The sequence below is a fragment of the Leucopleurus acutus genome, assembly GCF_964270905.1.
Source record: "Leucopleurus acutus genome assembly, chromosome: 3".
Classification (NCBI taxonomy): Eukaryota; Metazoa; Chordata; class Mammalia; order Artiodactyla; family Delphinidae; genus Leucopleurus; species Leucopleurus acutus.
This window is the reverse complement of record NC_139145.1, coordinates 51,977,413-51,997,683: the sequence shown is the minus strand read 5'-3', so window position 1 is coordinate 51,997,683 and position 20,271 is coordinate 51,977,413. Positions and strand designations below refer to the sequence as shown.

The following is a 20,271-nucleotide window of genomic DNA, read 5'->3' as shown; positions in this document are numbered from 1 at the left end:
CACCATTGAGGACGATGTTCGTTGTGGATTTGTCATATATGGCCTTTATTATGTTGAGGAAAGTTCCCTCTGTGCCTACTTTCTGCAGGGTTTTTATCATAAATGGGTGTTGAATTTTGTCAAAAGCTTTCTCTGCCTCTATTGAGATGATCATATGGTTTTTATCCTTCAATTTGTTAATATGGTGTATCACGTTGATTGATTTGCGTATATTGAAGAATCCTTGCATTCCTGGAATAAACCCCACTTGATCATGGTGTATGATCCTTTTAATGTGCTGTTGGATTCTGTTTGCTTGTATTTTGTTGAGGATTTTTGCATCTATGTTCATCAGCGATATTGGCCTGTAGTTTTTTTTCTTTGTGACATCCTTGTCTGGTTTTGGTATCAAGGTGATGGTGGCCTCGCAGAATGAGTTTCGGAGTGTTCCTCCCTCTGCTATATTTTGGAAGAGTTTGAGAAGGATAGGTGTTAGCTCTTCTCTAAATGTTTGATAGAATTCGCCTGTGAAGCCATCTGGTCCTGGGCTTTTGTTTGTTGGAAGATTTTTAATCACAGTTTCAATTTCAGTGCTTGTGATTGGTCTGTTCATATTTTCTATTTCTTCCTGATTCAGGCTTGGCAGGTTGTGCATTTCTAAGAATTTGTCCATTTCTTCCAGGTTGTCCATTTTATTGGCATAGAGTTGCTTGTAGTAATCTCTCATGATCTTTTGTATTTCTCCAGTGTCAGTTGTTACTTCTCCTTTTTCATTTCTAATTCTATTGATTTGAGCGTTCTCCCTTTTTTTCTTTATGAGTCTGGCTAATGGTTTATCAATTTTGTTTATCTTCTCAAAGAACCAGCTTTTAGCTTTATTGATCTTTGCTATCATTTTCTTCATTTCTTTTTCATTTATTGCTGATCGGGTTTTTATGATTTCTTTCCTTCTGCTAAATTTGGGTTTTTTTGTTCTTCTTCCTCTAATTGCTTTAGGTGCAAGGTTAGGTTGTTTATAGGAGATGTTGCCTGTTTCTTAAGGTGGGATTGTATTGCTATAAACTTCCCTCTTAGAACTGCTTTTGCTGCATCCCATAGGTTTTGGGTTGTCGTGTCTCCATTGTCATTTGTTTCTAGGTATTTTTTGATTTCCTCTTTGATTTCTTCAGTGATCACCTCCTTATTAAGTAGTGTATTGTTCAGCCTCCATGTGTTTGTATTTTTTACAGATCTTTTCCTGTAATTGATATCTAGTCTCATAGCATTGTGGTCAGAAAAGATACTTGATACAATTTCAATATTCTTAAATTTACCAAGGCTTGATTTGTGACCCAAGATATGATCTATCCTGGAGGATGTTCCATGAGCACTTGAGAAAAATGTGTATTCTGTTGTTTTGAGATGGAATGTTCTATAAATATCAGTTAAGTCCATCTTGTTTAATGTATCAATTAAAGCTTGTGTTTCCTTATTTATTTACATTTTGGATGATCTGTCCATTGGTGAAAGTGGGGTGTTAAAGTCCCTTACTATGAATGTGTTACTGTCAATTTCCCCTTTTATGGCTGTTAGTATTTTCCTTATGTATTGAGGTGCTCCTATGTTGGGCGCATAAATATTTACAATTGGTATATCTTCTTCTTGGATCGATCCCTTGATCATTATGTAGTGTCCTTCCTTGTCTCTTGTAATAGTCTTTATTTTAAAGTCTATTTTGTCTGATATGAGAATTGCTACTCCAGCTTTCTTTTAGTTTCCATTTGCATGGAATATCTTTTTCTATCCCCTCACTTTCAGTCTGTATGTGTCCATAGGTCTGAAGACAGCATATATATGGGTTTTGTTTGTGTATCCTTTCAGCCAGTCTGTGTCTTTTGGTGGGAGCATTTAATCCATTTACATTTAAGGTAATTATCAATATGTATGTTCCTATTCCCATTTTCTTAATTGTTTTGGGTTTGTTATTGTAGGTCTTTTCCTTCTCTTGTGTTTCTTGCCTAGAGAAGTTCCTTTAGCATTTGTTGTAAAGCTGGTTTGGTGGTGCTGAACTCTCTCAGCTTCTGCTTGTCTGTAAAGGTTTAAATTTCTCCATCAAACCTGAATGAGATCCTTGATGGTTAGAGTAATCTTGGTTGTAGGTTTTTCTCCTTCATCACTTTAAATATGTCCTGCCAGTCCCTTCTGGCTTGCATAGCTTCTGCTGAAAGATCAGCTGTTAACCTTATGGGGATTCCCTTGTGTGTTATTTTTCTCTTGCTGCTTTTAATATGTTTTCTTTGTATTTAATTTTTGACAGTTTGATTAATATGTGTCTTGGTGTATTTCTCCTTGGATTTATCCTGTATGGGACTCTCTGTGCTTCCTGGACTTAATTGACTATTTCCTTTCCCATATTAGGGAAATTTTCAACTATAATCTCTTCAAATATTTTCTCAGTCCCTTTCTTTTTCTCTTCTTCTTCTGGAACCCCTATAATTCGACTGTTGGTGCGTTTAATGTTGTGCCAGAGGTCTCTGAGACTGTCCTCAGTACTTTTCATTTTTTTTCTTTATTCTGCTCTGCAGTAGTTATTTCCACTATTTTATCTTCCAGGTCACTTATCCGTTCTTCTGCCTCAGTTATTCTGCTATTGATCCCATCTAGAGTACTTTTAATTTCATTTATTGTGTTGTTCATCATAGCTTGTTTCATCTTTAGTTCTTCTAGGTCCTTGTTAAATGTTTCTTGCATTTTGTCTATTCTATTTCCAAGATTTTGGATCATCTTTACTATCATTATTCTGAATTCTTTTTCAGGTAGACTGCCTATTTCCTCTTCATTTGTTACGTCTGGTGGGTTTTTATTTTGTTCCTTCATCTGCTGTGTGTTTTTCTGTCTTCTCATTTTGTTTATCTTACTGTGTTTGGGGTCTCCTTTTTGCATGCTGCAGGTTCGTAGTTCCCGTTGTTTTTGGTGTCTGTTCCCAGTGGCTAAGGTTGGTTCAGTGGGTTGTGTAGGCTTCCTGGTAGAGGGGACTAGTGCCTATGTTCTGGTGGATGAGGCTGGATCTTGTCTTTCTGGTGGGCAGGTCCACATCTGGTGGTGTGTTTTGGGGTGTCTGTGGACTTATTATTATTTTAGGCAGCCTCTCTGCTAATGGGTGGGATTGTGTTCCTGTCTTGCTAGTTGTTTGGCATAGGGTGTCCAGCACTGTAGCTTGCTGGTCGTTGAGTGAAGCTGGGTGCTGGTGTTGAGGTGGAGATCTCTGAGAGATTTTCGCCATTTGATATTATGTGGAGCTGGGAGATCTCTTGTGGACCAGTGTCCTGAAGTTGGCTCTCCCACCTCAGAGGCACAGCACTGACTCCTGGCTGCAGCACCAAGAGCCTTTCATCTACATGGCTCAGAATAAAAGGGAGAAAAAGAAGAAAGAAGAAAGAAAGAAAGAAAGAAAGGAAGGAAGGAAGGAAAGAAAGAAAGAAAGAAAGAAAGAAAGAAAGAAAGAAAGAAAGAAAAGGGAGGGAGGGAGGAAGGAAGGAGGGAAGAAGGAAAGAAAAAGAAAGAAGATAAAGTAAAGTAAAATAAAGTAAGGTAAAATAAAATAAAGTTATTAAAATAAAAAATAATTATTACAGAAAAAAAATTTTTTTTAAGGAAAAAAAAAAAACGTACGGATAGGACCCTAGGACAAATGGTGGAAGCAAAGCTATACAGACAAAATCTCACACAGAAGCATTCACATACACACTCACAAAAAGAGGAAAAGGGGGGAAAATCATAAATCTTGCTCTCAAAGTCCACCTCCTCAGTTTGGAATGATTGGTTGTGTATTCATGTATTCCACAGATGCAGGGTACATCAAGTTGATTGTGGAGATTTAATCCGCTGCTTCTGAGGCTACTGGGAGAGATTTCCCTTTCTCTTCTTCGTTCTCACAGCTCCCGGGGCTCAGCTTTGGATTTGGCCCCGCCTCTGCATGTAGGGCGCCAGAGGGCGTCTGTTCTTTGCTCAGACAGGACGGGGTTAAAGGAGCCGCTGCTTCGGGGGCTCTGGCTCACTCAGGCTGGGGGGAGGGAGGGATGCGGATGCAGGGCGACCCTGCGGTGGCAGAGGCCGGCGTGACGTTGTACCAGCCTGAGGCGTGCCGTGCGTTCTCCCGGGGAAGTTGTCCCTGGATCCCGGGACACTGGCAGTGGCGGGCTGCACAGGCTCCCCGGAAGGGGGGTGTGGATAGTGACCTGTGCTCGCACACAGGCTTCTTGGTGGAGCCAGCAGCAGCCTTAGCGTCTCATGCCCGTCTCTGTGGTCCACGCTTTTAGCCACGGCTCGCGCCCGTCTCTGGAGCTCCTTTAAGCAGCGCTCTTAATCCCCTCTCCTTGCTCACCAGGAAACAAAGCCGCCAACCCCAGTCCTCTCCCTGCGCTCCTACTGACGCGCTTGAGCCTCAGCTCGCAGCCCCGCCCGCCCCGGCTTGTGAGCAGACAAGCCTCTTGGGCTGGTGAGCCGGTCGGCACCGATCCTCTGTGCGGGAATCTCCCCGCTTTGCCCTCCGCACCCCTGTTGCTGTGCTATCCTCCGCGGCCCCGAAGCTTCCCCGTCCGCCACCCGCAGTCTCCGCCCGGGAAGGGGCTTCCTAGTGTGTGGAAACCTTTCCTCCTTCACAGCTCCCTCCCACTGGTGCAGGTTCAGTCCCTATCCTTCTGTCTCTGTTTATTATTTTTTCTTTTGCCCTACCCAGGTATGTGGGGAGTTTCTTGCCTTTTGGGAGGTCTGAGATCTTCTGCCAGCATTCAGTAGGTGTTCTGTAGGAGTTGTTCCACGTGTAGATGTATTTCTGGTGTATCTGGCACAAGGTGGCCATCCATGGTTTCACATCAACATGATCTCAGGCACAAACCTCCTTGATTTTCCATTTTGTCTTTGGTCCCCGTGTTTTTGATGAGTATCCCAAGGGCATTCCAATTCTTTTTATTTATATACAAAAAGGAAAAAGGTAATCTGATAATTGGCATGCTCAAGGGCAGGTGGATTCACCAAACTCTTCTTTAAAGCCTTAAAGGTGATGTCACTGATTCTTATCATAAAATTGTATTGGCATTCTTATTCTTCAGTAAAACACACAGAGGTTTGGCCATAAGAGAGAAATTTGGAATCCAGTTCCAGCAATAACCAACGAGCCTGAGAAAACTTCACAGTTGGTGCTTAGTTTGGGGGTTTGGGAGACTTAGAACACCATGCTATCTGGATCTAGGTGAAGTCCTTGTTCTGATAGCAGATGCCATAAATATAAAACCTAGGTTTGGGCAAACTGCAACTATTCCTTGGTGATCTTATGTCCCTTTAAGGCTGAAAGCTTTACAAAGTGGATACTGTCTCTGTGAGAAGGCTTGAGAACGAGAGTGAAGAAGTAAATCATCCACATATTACAAAAAGTAGAACCTCTAGGGAACTTTATTTCATCCAGATCAGCCTTCAGGATTTGTGAGAGATAAGGACTCTCAGTAAAACCCTGAGGTGTTACTGTCCAGGTGAATTGTTTTTCTTCCCAAGTGAAGGCAAAAAGGTATTGACTACCTTCATCAACTGGAATACTAAAGAATGCACTGCATACATCAATTATAGTAAGGAATTTTCTTACAGTGGGAATGGATGCTAATAACATATGAAGGTTAGGAACAACAGGGTATCAAGGGATAACAATGTTTATAGCTCAGAGGTCCTGAACAAACCTGCACTCCTGGCCCTTAGGTTTTCCCACTGTTGTGGGAGTATTACAGGGACTAGTACCAAGGATAATGAGGTCTTGAGCCTTATAATCTTCTACTATGGGCTTTATGCTTTGAAGGGCTTCTTAACTCATAGGGCATTGATTCATTCTGGGGAGAGCTTTTGAGGGATCTATCTGAATCTTGATGGGAGATGTGCTATGAATTTTGCCAATATCAGTTGGAGATTTTGCCCATAAGAAAGGTAGTTGTTAATTCAATAGAGACACGTGGTCAGTGTTTCCAGAATGAGCTCTAGTATAGTCAGAAATGGAGAAAATAAAGATGTAAAAGCATCATTTAATTCATCTGGTTGGCTGCTTTGATTTTTTACTGTCAAATTCTAGACTTATTTTCCCTGTTTGGGAGAAAGAAATTCCAGCATGATATTTCTCTAAGAAGTCTTTGCCTATAAATGGATAAGGGCAGCAGGACTAAAGAGAGAAGGGTATGTATCTCTCAAGGGACCTAAACAAAAGACAACAGGTTCATGGACAGGAACCTCTTAAGGTTCATTAGAGATCCTCTGTATTTGAGTTATTTTAGTACTCCAAGGCAGGGGCTGCTTTATTATAGTGGGGTTGAGCACCAAGAGTGTGGCTTTGGTGTCAGTTAGAACTGGAAGAGATTCATCCCTAATCTGGAAAAATGTTTTTCCAAGCTGATGAATAGAAGGGAATGGGGAAAGCCCTGTCATTTAAAACTGGGAGGATGTTAGAAAGGCTGAAGGCACCTGAAGTGCTTAAACTTGTAACAATCTTTTTTTCCATTGTTCCGGCTCTTTGCAATAATAGCAGAAACCAAGAGGGTTTCGATATTTTTTAGGGACCTTCATTTGCTGAAGTTGAAGGTTAAGAATTTTATCTGTCCTGATGGATGCATAAAGAAGGTGTGGTGTATATATATACACACATGCATATATAATATATATACATATACAATATGTATATATAATTTATAATATATGTAATAATACATATAATATGTATAATATATATAATGAAATACTACTCAGCCCTAAAAAAGAATGAAATACTGTCATTTGCAGCAACATGGATGAACCTGGAGATTATCATACTAAGTGAAGTAAGTCAGACAAAGAAAGACAAATACCGTATGATATCACTTATATGTGGAATCCAAAATATGATACAAACAACTTATTTACAAAACGGAAACAGACTCACAGACATAGAGAACAAACTTATGGTTACCAAAGGGGAAAAGGGGGGATAAATTAGGAGTTTGGGATTAGTAGATATAAACTACTCTATATAAAATAGGTAAACAACAAGATCCTACCATATAGCACAGGGAACTATGTTTGATAACTTGTAATAACCTATAATGAAAAGAATATATATATATACATATATGTATAACTTAATCACTTTGCTCTATGCTAGAAACTGACACAACATTGTAAATCAGCTATACTTCAATTTAAAAAAATCCTAAAAAGAAAATAGAGAATTTTAGCTGTCTTCCTTTGAGGTGATTCATCCACAGTGAGAGAGACCTGGTCTGTCAGATTAACTAAATCTGGAGTGCACATAGTTTCCCATTCCATCCTGGTTCTTTTTACTAGAAGCGCAAGGTCCTGGTTCAGCCCATGAATAACCCATTTTGACGTAAAGTTAAAAGCTACCTGGGTGCATGACTCTTTTTGAATTATGGTTTTCTCAGGGTATATGCCCAGTAGTGGGATTGCTGGGTCATATGGTAGTTCTATTTGTAGGTTTTTAAGGATCCTCCATACTGTTCTCCACAGTGGCTGTATCAATTTACATTTCCACCAACAGTGCAGGAGGGCTCCCTTTTCTCCACACCCTCTCCAGCATTTATTGTTTCTAGATTTTTTGATGATGGCCATTCTGACTGGTGTGAGATGATATCTCATTGTAGTTTTGATTTGCATTTCTCTAATGATTAATGATGTTGAGCATTCTTTCATGTGTTTGTTGGCAGTCTGTATATCTTCTTTGGAGAAATGTCTATTTAGGTCTTCTGCCCATTTTTGGATTGGGTTGTTTGGTTTTTTGTTATTGAGCTGTATGAGCTGCTCATTGCAGCTCTATTTACAATAGCCCGGAGATGGAAACAACCTAAGTGTCCATCATCGGATGAATGGATAAAGAAGATGTGGCTCATATATACAATGGAATATTACTCAGCCATCAAAAGAAATGAAATTGAGCTATTTGCAATGAGGTGGATAGACTTAGAGTCTGTCATACAGAGTGAAGTAAGTCAGAAAGAGAAAGAGAAATACCGTATGCTAACACATATATATGGAATTTAAGAAAAAAGAATGTCATGAAGAACCTAGGGGTAAGACAGGAATAAAGACACAGATCTACTAGAGAATGGACTTGAGGATATGGGGAGGGGGAAGGGTAAGCTGTGACAAAGCGAGAGAGAGGCACGGACATACATACACTACCAAATGTAAGGTAGCTAGCTAGTGGGAAGCAGCCGCATAGCACAGGGAGATCAGCTCAGTGGTTTGTGACCGCCTGGAGGGGTGGGATAGGGAGGGTGGGAGGGAGGAAGACGCAAGAGGGAAGAGATATGGGAACGTATGTATATGTATAACTGATTCACTTTGTTATAAAGCAGAAACTAACACACCATTGTAAAGCAATTATACTCTAATAAAGGTGTAAAAAAAATAAAATAAAAGTCATCACCAAACTCAAAAAAAATAAAAAAAATAAAAGCTACCTGGGTGGAATCAACATCTGAAGGAAGACCAGAATTTTCTTTAAAAATAATCTGAAGTTGATTGTAATAGTCACGACAAGATTCATCAGAATTTATGTGCAATCTTGAATTTTGTACCAATCAGTAGGCTTTGGAAACACCCTAAAAATTACTGGATGAAGTCTCCCACCCATTGCCTGAGCCTAATCGTATGATAAGTTAGCAGGCTGGTCTCCCAGTTGTAATTTTAGAGACTTTTCAGAATGTTCCCAATTAGTGATTTTCATCCAATGCTGGCTGGCCTTCATTGACAAGCATATGAACTAGCTGACATAAGTCAGAAACTAGGTTGATAGGTCTGAATGACTGCATTAAATTTCTCAGCAAATCGGCGAGGATCTTCAGTTGCTTTGGGAAGATCTTTGACTGTGGCTTACAGTTTAGCTTTAGTCCAGGAAATATAAGAAATTAAGGGTTAGTCTCTGGATCCTCAGAAAGCTTAATTTTAAAGGGATACATTCTGATAAGTTCAGAGGCAAAGGAAGTGAGGTCAGTTTCTGAGAAAAAAGGAAGTTCAGTGAGAGAATTCGATGGGGAAACTGAGGGTATAGGGCTGTAGGTGGCCTAGAAAGAAAGGAGGAGGATGGCGCCAGAGGCAGGGCTTGGGCACAAGGAATGGAGGGAGAGACACGACGGCCCTGGAGAAAGAACCAGGGGCGAAGGAGCCAAGGAGGAAGGGTCTGTGGCTTTTGGGGCCATTTTCACTTTCTTTAATCCTTTCTTTGCATCAGTTAATCTTAAAATCTTATTTTGCAGAAAGGCAATTTTAGCCTTCTGATAAAGTTTGGAATCCTCAAAATACAAATCGAAATAGACATTCTATTTAGTTTGAGACATTTTAGAACTATGGTAGTCCAGTTTATTTTTAAGAAGAGTAAGTCTGGGGATTTCAAAATTCCTCTTAATGGCCACTGATATTCTAAATTGCCTTTGGTTATGTTGGCTTCTTTAGTTGGAAACGCACTTGAGGAAAGACCGTGGTTTTTAAACATAAAATCAGCTCAAATCCCTGTAGGGGAGTGCCCTCAAAATACTTAGATAACTGCAGTCCCATTCTTATAACTTTTCCTCTAGAAAAAGAATAATTTTCTTTTTATTAATTTCTTTTATGATTTATTATTATTTTATTTATTATTATTCTGAAAATTATTTCAGAATAATTTTCAAACCACCTAAACAGTTTTCAGCTCAAACAGCTTATAGCTCAAACAGTTTAGATATCTCTACCAACCTGTAGGCCTAATACCAGCCATTTCTAAGAGAACAGTCTGGTCCTAGAGGAACCTAGCTGAAGCCTTCTCAGCTCAGTTCCCATAGAACAGCCCTCATTACAAATATATATATATATATATATATATATGGCCAAAGGCTGAACCAGTCCCAACTGGAACAATCTGATTTCAAATCAGATCGAAGTGCTAAATGAGCACTCGCAGATAGAACAAGGCCTTAACTAGAAAAGTTGAAACCTTCAAACAGATCTCAAACAAACCCTAGAGAACTTCAAGATCCAAAGAGCGGGGAAGCTTGGATCCAGGAGAAAGACATACGTTTGAACTCCGCGGTCAGGGAGAAAAGCAATGAGCAACAGTGGGCTCAGTGTGGGTGCTGCACCTGCTTCTCACCAGCTCTGGAGTCATTGGGGGGTCCCCTCTAAATTCCTGTATGTGCCACCAAAATGTTGACCTCAAATAAACAGACGGCCAGCTATTTCTCCAGTAAAAATGGACTTACTTGGGATTAGAATTGCAATTTGGGGCCTGCAACCATGGCTAGCTAGCCACATGCAAGTCCCTACACAGCAAGGAGAGAAGAACTCTTTTATAGAGGGGAAAGGGAAGTTGGGAGGGCTGTAGTAAACAAAGAGTCCATGGATTTTCATTGACTGAGTTGTTGCCAGGAAAGAAGAGTCTTTCTACTTTGTGTTGGTCTCTGCTATTGTTGCAGGGCACGAGAGCTCCCCCTTCTGGTCTCCCAACTCCATTCAATTGAGGTTTTAGTTTATTAATTTTTTACACCTTTGACACATAAAAGCTTTTTAATTTTGACGAAGACTAATTTAATGTTTGTTTTGTGGCTTATGCCTCCAATTCTAACTTTTGAGGGGAGGTGACTTTGCTTAGTTCAATCATAGGGGAAGCTACGATGCTTAGGTGTGTGGAATTCCATTCATTGATAAGTGGTGGCAGAAGCACTTAGGAGAGAAGGTTAACTGATGTACCCAGTGTTACACAGCTAGTAAAGAGCAGAGTTGAGACTTATACCTGATGTTAAAACCAGTCATCTTACCTTAAAAACCTCTCCAAATGGGCTTCCCTGGTGGCGCAGTGGTTGAGAGTCCGCCTGCCGATGCAGGGGACGTGGGTTCATGCCCCGGTCCGGGAAGATCCCACATGCCGCGAAGTGGCTAGGCCCCTGAGCCATGGCTGCTGAGTCTGCGCATCCGGAGCCTGTGCTCCGCAATGGGAGAGGCCACAACAGTGAGAGGCCTGCATACCGCAAAAAGAAAAAAAAAAAATCTCTCCAAATAACCTTTGGCTATCTAAGCTAATAAAGGAACTGAATGTGAAAAAATAAATAAAACCAGTAATCTTCACTTCTCTAATTATGCAGAGAAGAAATTATTATGGTGAACTCAAGATGATCAACTTTTTCTCAAAGAGTGGGTAGCATTTTGATAAAGAGGAGGAAGGAAGAACTTTTCTTTGTAAGGGATTCTTGTTTGTAGAAGACTTATTTGAATAGAGCAGATCAGTATGAAAAAGGAATGACAAACCCTGTCACTACCTCAAGTTCTTTGTTCCATGCATTTCACCCTGATGCCTTGGGCTTTTTAGATGTCCCCAATACTTAGCAGGGTTGCTGTTATCACTAATTATGGACACAAGACAGTGCTAAAAGATCTCTCTTCTGGTTCTTTAGGCCCAGGTGTAGAACGTTCCCTTTCCTTTAATGCTCGTTCCATTTTCAGAAAAGGACTTTGATTACAAAACTCAGGAAAAACTTAATAGAAATACTTAATAGAATAATGAAAATACAGCATAATATCAAATGTTTAGATTTCAAGGTTAACTGAAGTATAGTTCCAGTGTCGCTGATGATTTTGTACAATTTTAGATGAATGTAATAGAATTTCAAAGCTAGAAAGAACATTTGAGATTATCTTTCCTTTTTTCTATCCTGCTCCCCTGCTCCCCCTCTTCCTTCCTTCCTTCTTCCTTCCAGGGACACTTTGTTAAACAGAATCTTTTCAGTTTGGAAAAAATAAGCAGAATATAAGCAGAACTGTTCTTCTTGAAATGGAGGTAGGATGCTGAAGCCCAGTCTCTGATCTTACCTTTGCCACCATGGCAGGCCCGGAGGCATGTCTGTTAACCCCAAGGTGCCACATAAAAGAGTTTGGAAAATCATTGCTGAAAGTCAGGTGATTGGCAAACTGCATTCTTGAATCAAAGCCTGCCCCCTACCTGTTTTTGCATAGCCTGTGAGTTAGTTTTTACATTTTTTAATAACAGGGAAAAAGTCAAAAGAAGAATATTTTATAATGCATGAAAATTACATGAAATTCAGTGTCCATAAATAAAGTTTTATTGGAACACAGTGATGTTCATTCATATATATATTGCCCAAGGCTGTTTTTAATGCAATAATTTCAGAGTTGAGTAGTTGCAGTGGATGCTGTATCTCAGTTTCTTTAATAGATGTAAAATGATATAAGGTAATAATTATAATAAAGTATTATTAGATTTGTAACAGATATGATATAATATGTATAACATAATAGCACAAAAAGGGGAAAGAGGGAATAGAGCTATATAGGAGTAACATTTCTATCTCACTTTGATTACATTAGTATAAATCTGAAGTAAGTTGTGATAAATTAAAATGTATATAGTAAGCCCTAGAGCAACCACTAAACAAACAACAAAAGAAACCCTAAATATGGTAAAAAATAAATAAATAAATAAAGGAACTAAAATGTTACAATACCAAACATTTACTTAATGCAAAAGAAAGCAGTAAAATAAGAATATAGGAACAAAAGGATATAAACAAATAGAAAAAAAAACTCATATAAATTCAACTATATCAATAATAACATTAAATGTGAATGGATTAAACAATCCAGTCAAAAGGCAGAGATGTCAGACTGGATTAGAAAACAAGATCTAACTACATTCTGTCTACAGGAGACACCTTTAGATTCAAAGATATGAATAGGTTAAAAGTAAAAGGATGGAAAAAGATGTAATATGCAAACAGCAACCATAAAAGCTGGAGTGGCTATACTAATATCAGACAAAATAGTCTTTAGGACAGAGTATATATGGACTGCAAAGCCTGAAGTGTTTACTATCTGGTCCTTTACAGAAAAAATTTGCTAACTCCTGTTCTAGATGCTTATGATGACTCACTGGGATACAGGAAAATATATTAAGGTTTTGACTACATTTTAGAAGTCTAATTATTTAGAAACATTTTGTATTATGTTTTATACTATATATTATATATTGGGGTTGAATGTATATTCTTTATAAATAAATAAAATAGACATAATTTCATGTGCATGTGCAGAAATGTTTTTCTGATAAAAGTGTGTAATCAAGTACTTTTGGAAACCACTCTAGTCTAACTGTATTGTTTTACTTGTGGGAAAAATAAAATCCAGAGTGATGAAACGATTGTTCAAAATCCCAGAGCAAGTTATTGGCAGATAAGCTACAGGCTCCTTGCCCCTTTCACTGCCCACCCCATCTTTTGCTTGGGGTTTCTGAAGTAAGGCTCACCTGTGGTGACTTCAGATTCTCTCTAGGACTAGACCTACTACTGTGTAATACATTCACAAGCCTTTTTCCTAGTCTTTTTATGAACCTTGGTATGTGCTGGCCATGTGAGTGCTCTTTGGGCTGAAGCAAGAGATTGAGGCATACCCTAAATTCATCCCAAATGTCTTCCCTGAGCTTGTACGTATCTCGTAGACAGATGAAGTAGAAATCTGCACACATGCTGCATCGTACAAATATCCTTTGCTTTAGGAATGTGGTGTCAGGAACAAGATCAGAAAAGTTTCTGTAGTTGACTTTGGACTTCACTAATTGGGATGATGCAGCTTATTTAGGAAAGTCACAAGTCAAGAGGGACACACACACACAAAATTGTGCACATTCAAAACGAGGTCCAGGATAATGAAAAATAAGAAACAGCGTGTCTGTGAAGAAGAGTAGAATAAACTGGGTGGTAACTTAGCTCAAAAATGACTCAGGTGCCCAAATAATTATCTTCAAGTATCTTAATGACTGTCCTGGAAAAGGAGGAACTTAGCTGTTTCATAAGCCCAGATCTAGGACGTATGGTAAAATTTGCTGGGATTTAGGCTTGGGTTCACTAGCTAGAGATGCCCAACGATGAACTGGGTGTCGTATAGACTTTGACATCAGAGAGAAGTGAGAATAATTCTTGGCTTCATCTCTTATTGCCTGTTTGACCCTGGGGATTATGATTATGGAGAAGAAGAATATATTGCAATATTGTATGTATAGCTCTCTTTTTTCCCTCTCCTACATGTCCTTGAACCTCATGCAGCCAACTGCCAGTTTATACTGTCAGGATTTTGAAATTCAAGGCTGAGAGAATAGTTTGAGAAAAGGAATTTTGAGTCTGGCTTTTAGAATCTAAGGCCAGAATGTCTGGAAGGAAGTAGAACACAAAGTATATGCTGAAATAGTAGGTTTGGAAATATAAAGTAGGAGTCACACAGCACTGCCCACTAAGACCAAATAAAAATTCCATGGGCTGGAAGTTAATGTGTGGAGGAAAGACAATGTTGAGGGAGGAGATTGGTGGAGGCTAGCCTGCCTGGGACTCAACACACCAAAGGGAACCAGGGGGAGAGCTGTGGAACTGGCACTAAGACTCATCAACTACCAATAGAGAGACACCATCTATCACAAGGTGGGAGTCAGCTCATTAATGGATATCATGGGATCACATTAGGCATTTGGACCAGTGTCGTAAATCATCAATGCCATACAGCTGTCCTCATTACATCTTGTAAAGACCTCCTAATGAAACACTAGCAGAGTGCTGGTCTTTGTCCTATGAGAGTTGCAGCTCTTTGGGGCCAAAACTTTGCTCAGCTCTATTTTACCTTCCCTGTGTGGAAACAACTCTTACTCACTAGGTATATTCTAAGGTGTTGCTTTGATGACAGGATGTCTCCTGAACACCTGTAGGAGGAGAGATCATGTGGAAGGGAATCCTCACATCGGTACCTTGGTAGGAATGAATAGAACTGGTTTGAGATCCTGTCTGCTCCAACCCAGTTGCATTAAAAACAGCAATTCCAGTTACATGTTAACGATACTTTTGACTTTCCATGTGGTTACAATTAACTTTCCTAGACCTTTTTTGCTGTTGTTGTAAATTATAACATTAATAATTATTTTACAAGGTTGCTCTGAAGTTAAATGAGATAATGCATAAGAATATTAGCTCACTGATTGTCTTAGGATATGTTCAATAAATGGAAGTTGTTAGTAATATTCAAGAGGTGATGAGATCATAATCCCTTTAAGTGTTCTTATGAAACTGAGTGACCACTTGGTGTTCATGTGGTAAGGACATTAACATTTCTGAATGTGATAGTGGTCTCAGAGACCCATTTGTCAGTTTAGATCCAGTGTTTTTCTACCTGCTGTGCATGGGCTAGTACAGACTGGCTGTATAGCATAGCCTCGGATAGTGTTAAAATATACATAAGTCTGGGCCCAAATGCAGATAATCTGAGTTAGTAGATTTAGAGAAAGGTTCAAGATTCTGTGTTATTGACAAGCTGTTTCCCTCTGGAGGCTCTAGGAGAGAATCCATTTCCTTGCCTTCTTTAGGTTTTAGAGGCTACCCACATTCTTTGGTTCACTGCCCTACATCACTCCAACTTCTCCATGCATTGACAAAGCTCGCTTTCTGACTCTGACCCTCCTACCTCCTTGTTATAAGGACCCTTATAATTACATTGGATCCTCCAGGATATTGCAGGGTTATCTTTCCATCTCAAGATTCTAAACTTAATCACATCTGCAAAGTCTCTTTTGCCGTGTAAAGCAGCATATTCACAGATTCTAGGGATTAGGATGTAGGTACGTTTGGGGGGTCATTATCCTGAAAATCATAGAGGATAACGTTTTTTTGGACTGTCAGCTACACGAGAAATCCCTAGATGACTTCATTCATTCCCACCTAGTAAGTCCATGTGTTGGGGGATTTTTCTTCTACACTACCACCCCTCTAAGTGTCTATTTCTTTGGTATACAAGTGTCCCAGCAGGCTGATTTAGACTTGACAATTCTATATTTAGATACACCCTAAAGGTATGCAAAATTCCAATATAAATGTGGAAACTACTCTGGAGCAGCAGAATATCTTTACTTCTTTAGAGTGTTGGTTCCCACAATGGACAGAAATGCTTTGAGTTCACTCTGGGGAAAACTGGTCTCTGAAATCTTAATGCAGAATTGGAATGCAGCCGTGGCAGACCTTATGTAGCTAAAAGAGACCATAGATAATAAGTCTGTGAGTTTGCCACTCTAGTCTCTGCAGCAGCAAACATGCTCATTCATTAGTCTCTATGTTTTCTTCAATCACCCCAAAGGACGTGATAACATTATTGATCTCTTCCTCTACCAGCCACAGTACCTTAATGTAATTCAGATGATGTGTCCACATATTCTCGGCTATTTGACCACAGCAGTCATAACAAACAAAGATGTTTGAAAACGCCGGCAGGTGCTAAATGATCTGGTCAAAGTTATTCAATAGGAGTCTTACACATATAAAAAACCCATTACAGAGTTTGTTGAGTGCTTATATGTTAGTTTTGACTTTTATGGGGCTCAGAAAAAGCTGAAGGACTATGAATCAGTGCTAGTGAATGATTTCTTCTCGGTGGCTTGTCCGGAGGAGTCCATTGAAAATACCCGTCTCTTTGTATTTGAGACTTTTTGTTGCATTCATCAGTGTATCAGCATTAACATGTTGGCAGATAAACTGATCGTGACTCCAGAAGAAACTGAAAGGTGGATTGTAAATTTGATTAGAAATGCAAGACTGGATGCCAAGATTGATTCTAAATTAGGTCATGTGGTTATGGGTGACAGTGTAGTCTCATCCTATCAGCAAGTGATTGAAAAGGCCAAAAGCCTTTCATTTAGAAGCCAGATGTTGGTCATGAATATTGAGAAGAAACATAATCAGAATGGTAGGCCAGAGGCTCTTAACTGGGCAACTCAGGACTTTGGCTTCTACTGAAGAACTGTACAGAAAAAATATAAAAACTATAAAAGAAAGGTGAAATAATAAAACCATTATATAAACGTGAAGCATTTTGGAAACAACATAATGAGTATAAATTTTGGAGAATTTGAATAAAATTGGCTGTTTTTCATTAAAACAAAATACTTGACAGTTCTAGGTAGGGTGTGCTGGATGGGAACAGAACAATCTTAAGGGTCAAGGTATAAATGGCTATCACTCCTGCTTGATGAACAGTGTGCCAGATGCTAACTTCTGTCAAAGGAAGGAACTCATCATAGCTCCTCAGTCCAGGCAGCATATAAGACTTCATGTTTGAAGGCAGTAGCTTCTGTCCCTGGGCCCTAGCTACATATGATCATGCTCAGATGGAGACTGGCCTTTCCCTGGATATTGACTCAATACTGTTCTTATGGTCCCTCTGGCGACGTCTCCTCATTCTTTGTCCAACTGTCTTCTAAGTCTCTCTTATCTTTTTCTTCTCAGCCTTGGGAACCCATCCTTTGCCTTAAGGTAATCTTTCTCTTATCATTTATATCATCATCATATCATATATTCTCTCAAAATCTCATGTGTCTACAGCTGAGTCATAATATGTAGGTTGCTAAACTCAAAACCAGCAACCAACTCTCTTTGCTTTCTTCTGTCAGTTCACCTCCAAGGCAATTATGGAGAATGCTTAGCTGATTGAATGTGGGAAGGAACAAGGAATGAAGCAAATTCTGGAAACAAACAATTAATATTTCAAAATATTATCCATCTTCATAATTTTTAATATTTGTTCCAACATTGAAATTCAAAGGTACGATTCCCAAGTCCAAGGCTAGTGCTCGTTTCTACTAAACCACACCCGTTGTGTTGCCTTTACCTCATTCATTTCAATAACTTTTTCAACAACTCCAAGACCTTGGATTTCCAAATTGGCATATTTCCCCTTCACCAGGACACCTCCCACTCTTTCTAAATCCCCATTCTCACTGTGGTGAGAGCATCCTGCTTTCTAGCTCCTGGGAAAGGCTGAATAACAAGAGATCTGCACCACCCTCTCTTAAGCTGCTGGTCTGCCTTTTCACAATTTCAGCCAACTGTCTCTGACTCAGCTCTCTGCCAAGCAAAGGACTTGTAGAAAACATCTCCTACTCCTTCTCTTCTTCCAAGGAGTACAGGATTAGCAGATTAGCATGTAGTACACCTCAGCACAGGGCAGCTCCTTTTCAGTTTGTTTGTCTGGTATTAAAAGGGCATGACAACTAGCTTAAGGTCTGAATGAGTTCTTTCCCACAGATACCTGCCCACCCTCTAATACCCAGGTACACAGCAAGAATGTGGACTCTGCTGGCCGTTCGACTGGTCCAGCTTCCTTAATGCAAGTGGCTGCTTGTCTAACTCTGTCTCACCATTCCAGCTCTTTTCTTTCAATATTATAATGAAATAATCAGTACAGAGAGGCAGCCAAGATTAGTGTGTAAGTTACTCTGTGTTTGCATCAGAAAAAATGTGGATGGAGTCCCAGTTCTGCTACTTACTAATTATGTGACCTTGGGCAAGTTATTTAACTTCCTCAATCTTCTGTCTGCTCCTCTGTAAAATGAGACTGAAGACACCCACATCACTGGATTGCTAAAAGGATTAAATAAAATAAAACTAGGTAAAACACTTAATGTCATACCTGGTACATGTTGCTCCTTAAATGGCAGTCATAGTTTATTTTATTTTATTTTATTTAATAAAGATGTGCTGAAAAATACCACGCTTGGTACTATGGAAGTAGGAAAAGGAGACATGGTCCCTGTCCGCAAAGAACATTGCAGACTAATGGGAGAGAGAAAATACCAAAGTAAGCAAAGGGAATGGGTGAAGGAGTGGTAAAGTTATGGGGAAAGAACTGAATGAAGATGAAGTTAGACCTACGCAGCATGGAGGAGGGTCCAGAGGGAAACTCCATTGCAAAGGTGTGGGAAAGGCCGCCTTGACATACAGTTCCATCCTGCGGGCAACAGCCTTTCCCCATGTTTCTGAGATTCTCTTATTCAGTAGTGCCATATCATGACCATGAACATGTATGCCTCTATTATGCTGTACTTTTTGGATACCCATGGGTGAGTTAGGGGTCTCTAGGAAAATGAACAAAGAAGCGTTTCTTTCTTCCTCATCCACCTGTCTTTCCCTTACACCACTGTGATTGTCTGGGTCATCTTTAGAAAGCTTAGTTTTTGTTTTTTTTTGACTGGATGGCAGTTCAATCACAGGTAATTTCCTGGGCAGATTTTAGCCATCTCTAACATTTAAAATGAAAATGAACTGCAGTGTATGTATGCCAAACTGAATGCATGTATGCCTTCTCTACACTAGATAAAGCATGCAGCTTGTCTGAATGCCTGACCAGATTGTCATCACATGTGTGGGCTGAATAGTACCTTGGGAATTGGCTGGGTCATTCTTCAACTGACTAGCCCAAAAGTTACAAAATTCTCCTGCTCCCCAAATGTCATAAGGAGGTAGTAGAGTACTATAAAGAGGCTCAGAGCACCTGTATTCTAGTGTTAACCCAACGGTGATAATTGTATGTAACATCAGGCAAATATTCTTGATTTCTTTCTCAATAAGCAAAGTAGGTGAAATAACTCCTGCTGATGGCTCTGTAGAGCACGAATGTAATTTTCTTTTCAGAATCAGATACTTCTTATAAAATGGTAAGAAATGATAACTTCTGCTTGAATCACTTTACCCTGTTGTTGTGGAAATCAGACTATAGAAAGGAAAACATTGTATATATGTACATCTTCTTTATCCGGTCCTCTGTCAATGGCCATTTAGGTTGTTTCCATGTCTTGGCTATTGTGAATTGTGCTGCTATGAGCATAGGGGTGCATGTATCTTTTTTAATTATAGTTTTGTCCGGATATATGCCCAGGAGTAGGATTGCTGGATCATATGGTAGTTCTATTTTTAGTTTTCTGAGGAACCTCCATACTGTTCTCCATAGTGGCTGCACCAATTTACATTCCCACCAGGCTTATAGGACCGTTCGCTTTCCTCCACACCCTCTCCAGCATTTGTTAGTTGTAGACTTTTTAATGATGGTCATCATTTGCTGTACAGCAGTAATTAACACAACATTGTAAATCAACTATACTTCAAGAAAAAAAAGAAAGGAAAACATTTTGGCAACTTTGTTTCTAAGGCTGGCTTTTAAGTGTCTGAAAAGATTAACTATGTTCCCATTAAGATTTCTATAGGTTGGTCATTTCCTGTTCTTCCCGCCTTGCATGACAAGAATTCTAGGTGTCTGATTTCCCTCCTAAGTTGGTCCCTCTAGGCTGGTGAATTGGTTGTTATCATCCACCACATATACATCTATCAGATCATTCATCAGCCTCAGGTTTGCAATTGTAGTTGAGAGAAAATAGGAAATGAACTCTCTTCCGAGATTTGAATTTCTCAGAACAAGGCATTTTGTAAATATGATAACCACATT

General features: G+C 39.5%; 1 pseudogene across 1 annotated transcript; it reads left to right on the top strand.

Moving 5' to 3' along the window:
* Positions 1 to 9,069: 9,069 nt before the first annotated feature.
* On the top strand, positions 9,070 to 16,790 carry LOC309959880 (eukaryotic translation initiation factor 3 subunit E-like; annotated as a pseudogene). Its single transcript has 2 exons — positions 9,070 to 9,164; positions 15,854 to 16,790. The product of its transcript is annotated as a eukaryotic translation initiation factor 3 subunit E-like (transcript).
* The last annotated feature ends 3,481 nt before the right edge of the window (positions 16,791 to 20,271 follow it).